General features: G+C 34.9%; 1 protein-coding gene across 1 annotated transcript in view; it reads left to right on the top strand.

Annotated features, from left to right (window-relative positions):
- The window catches only part of sardh (sarcosine dehydrogenase), a 71,706-nt gene that overhangs the window by 34,646 nt on the left and 33,056 nt on the right, over window positions 1-4,004 (top strand). The gene's annotated exons all lie outside the window — the stretch shown is intronic.

Here is a 4,004-nt window from a genome sequence, read left to right as displayed (position 1 = left end):
CCAAAACTCCATCGGTGACAGAATGGAGAAAAAACCTTGGGAGAAACCAGGCTCATTCGGGGGGCCAGTTCTCCTCTGAACAGACAACACCAGCATGGCCTGGTTTAATTCCAGACTGCAACACAGGTGCAGAGGACCCGTCTGGTTCCCGTGGTCTTGTGGAGCCTAACAATCCTTCAACGGATTTGAATTATAGAAATGCGACTGTGTTATGTGTATGCCAGGTTACAATGAAACATGAATGAAACATGTAATGAAACATGCTCTTTAAACTCATCAGTGATTTACACAAGACCATCCAGAGCTTGATCACTTCAACACATTATTGTACAATCCACCACCAGAGGTCAGCCTGGCCTCATTATTGACCTCCAGCTTCACATTGACTGCTGCAGCTGCTCCTTATTATCCATGATTAGATCACAGGATCTCTGCATATGAAGAGCACTTTCTAAAGTTTAGCATGTTCGCTCATTGGAATGTTCCTTGTTCTGTTGATGAATCCGACCTGTAAATATATATATTATATTATATTATGATATATAATATCAAGAGCAAATTGATGAACAACCACACACACATAATTTTTTATATTTTAGAAATGTAAAATAAAATAAAAACATAGTTTATAATATAAATAATATAAAAGTATATTTACAAGTTTTTTTTAGTTATTATTATTTTTTATTATTATATAAGTTACAAAACTTATAAAAAAAGTTGAAATTGATCAACTTATTTGGATGAGTTAATGTAAAAGCATAAGTTGCCATGACTTACTGATCATATCATTTTTTACAGTGTATATGTAAATATATGTGTAAATATATGCATAAATATATGTGAAATACTGAAATCACAAGCTGCTCTTTTGTAAATTAATGTAGTGCCATGTTTCCCCCGAAAACCGACAGCGCATATATTTATTTGCCAGCAAACCGCCAAAATAAAAGCTCGGTTTAATATAAAAAATAAAAAAAAATAGTATTTTCATTTTACAGGTTTGCATTAAAATAAATAAATAATACAAATAAAAAAATAACCCCAAGCATTCTAGAATAATTAATTCTTTCCAAACATAGCTGTTCAAGTATTTTTGAGAAAATTCCTTAAAAATGTTTTCACATCGCAATATATAACACAGAAAAAATAGATATCGCAATATCGCTTTTTTCCAATATATCGTGCAGCCGTAGCTTTTATCCATTTGTTAAAGAAAGGCTTAACATCTTTTAAGAATCTTTTACTACGTTTGTGGCACTCTTTGTCATTTTTGGAGGTTGACCGTCTCCTTTTGTTTTCCACTGAAGATTTTGACCAACAAGAGGGTGAATATATGATGACAGATTTTCATTTTTGGGTGAACTATTCCTTAAATTCACAAGCTTTCTATTACTGTGACACCACATGATATGCTCAGGAAAGCAATCCAGCAAACCTTGACAGCATGAGGATCCTTGTCAGGTTTGTTTTTACCTCTCGAAACTTCTGCTTTCCATTTCTTCTAAGTGTCTATCACCACCTAAAAGTGTTTATTTTGACACACACTTCTGTAAATTCCTCTGTTAAGTAACGGCATGGACAGCATGTACCCTAGAAGCTCATCGGCATGGCAACAGCGGCCAAATTAATTCCTGCAAATAATATTTTTATCCTGAGCCTGTTCAAGAACGCTAGCCTTAGCATTATCAAAAACAATAAATAATAGCGTTTCATGCCGGATAAGACGACGAGCTGCTGTGCGTGACTCATGGAAAACTCGTCAGCTCGTACTTTACTCCAGAACAATAATGTATGGACTTCAAAAAGCCTGGAGAAGGAGGGCAAATTGCCTAGCAACCAGTGTTTCTCTGGCCGCGGAGACAGAAAGAGAGAATCTGTTGCTGTGTGGGGCGCCGGGATGGAGGGTGGACCAGTTCTTCTTTTTGTTTTAGAGCTCAAGAATAGCTGGAGAAATCGTGACGGGCTATTTCGAGCGGTGGAGAACAAAAGCGCGAGGGAAGGATATAGCACATCCAAAACTGTTATGTAGACAAGTTTATGCTGCCTAAACTGGCATTTCTGCTCAAAATCAGGATTGATTTGGGGTGTATGGCAAGCATCATTATTACTATTACCTTCATGTACCTCAGTATATCTTACCCCGAACCGTTTGTTATACAGACATATACCATAAATTGTGAAGAAAACAGTCACTCACAACACCTTACCAGCTGCCTGGAAAATACTGGGAAAGTTGGCAAAGCATGGCAATGAGTTTCTTGAGAAAATGTCAAACTTCCAGAGGAAGCTTTCAAAAATGCATTAAAAATATGATTTTTAAGATGGTTTGCAAGGCACATATGATCTAAGAAATCAGTGTGAAAATATATTTGATTATATATTTTAATGTTGCAATTAATAGATTTTTAATCAATTAATAGCCCTAGTGTTTTTATATTTGCTAGAAATATTTGTATTTTTCATTACATGTAAAGTTTTAATTACAACACTTTGTTGTTCATTATTTATAAAAAATGTTATTTATATATAAAATGTTATTTAATTATGGAAAGTATACATCTATAATGTAAATGCAATGCAAAACGTTACTGATTACATCTTACTGATGCTTTCAAAACTATTGCAAATCTTTTTCGCAAATTCAGCATCTGTTAGCCATCTAGATAACATTATTTTTGTGACAAATCAGTGCAACAACAGTGTAAAATACATCACAGAAAAACGCAGATTAATGAACATAAGTGGCAATGTAGCACTGGCCCAAAATGGGTCAGTTGGGTCATCTTAATTGCTGTGGCCTAATTATGATTTTTATACAGTGATTGAGGTTTATTATTGGCCTGATTTCCGTAACGCCGTTACATGTAACTAGTTACTCCCCAACACTGGGTATATGGTACTTTTTGCTGTTAGCGCTCCTTTAGCAGTGAGCTAAATTAGCTTTGTCAAGAGAATAATCTAGCTAAGTACTAATGGGAAACAAACGCACCTTCCACATTTTCTTTGTCTCAGTCGTCTTCCTGTCAGTTTGTAATTGCTCGTATTGAGACTACAAACTTTCCACAAGCCTGTCCCGAGAACAAATTGCTTAATTACGTCAAAACATCATCCCTTTAAATGTAAATCATTATTAAAGTTGAGAAATTTCGCAACATGGCAACTTAGCTTACACTTAGCCAGCCAAAAGTGTTATGTGTGAATTTATTAGCCAGTGTTTCGCTGCCAGCATCTGTGGGGCTCCAGAGACTTGTTGCTAAGCTACTGCTAAAAAGATGATGTTTAAGTGTTTCCAAAAATACCTCTTTGTTCTGGCTAGGCTCCAGGCGTGAAGCCGCACAAGAAGGCTTCATCCTTGTGAATAATAGTCTGCTGGAATATAGATAGCTAGCAATAATAACACTCTGCATTCATTTAGACCATAAGCCTCACTAAGATGACTGTAAATTAGACATTCCTCCTGAATATTTCATCTGTTTCCAACTTGGAAGTCTTCCTGAGCTAATTCAGCTAAGTGCTAGCAAAGGGATGGGAGACCGATATAACTTGGTTAAAAAGACACCTGCCTTTCATTTAATCTCAAAAGTAAACATTTCACCCTTCATTTATATTAATATGTAGAAACGTTGAGCAGCGTTTTGTGTTAGAGGAAAGATGAAAATTCTGTCATCATTTACTCACTCTCGTTTCTTCAAAACCTGTATGACTTTCTTTTGTAGAACTCTTAATGAAGATATTTTGAAGAATGTTCCGGCTGTTCTTTGCCATTTAATGTATGTTTTTATTGCGACTGCACAGTATTGTGCGATTGCTAATCATGAAGGCTACGATTTAATTAGTAAATACACTGTAAAAAATGTTCACCTATTTCAACTTAAATATTTAAGTTTTTAAGTATAATCAACTTGGATGTATTAGTCATTTCAACTTAAATTACATTAAACTGACTTAAAAAATCGAGTTGAATCTCATATACAAAAAATATATTTTATATATATATATAT

This window comes from Sinocyclocheilus rhinocerous, unplaced genomic scaffold, assembly GCF_001515625.1.
Source record: "Sinocyclocheilus rhinocerous isolate Xijiao unplaced genomic scaffold, SAMN03320098_v1.1 scaffold688, whole genome shotgun sequence".
Taxonomy (NCBI): Eukaryota; Metazoa; Chordata; class Actinopteri; order Cypriniformes; family Cyprinidae; genus Sinocyclocheilus; species Sinocyclocheilus rhinocerous.
The sequence above is the reverse complement of the archived record's forward strand: the minus strand, read 5'-3'. Positions and strand labels throughout refer to the sequence as shown.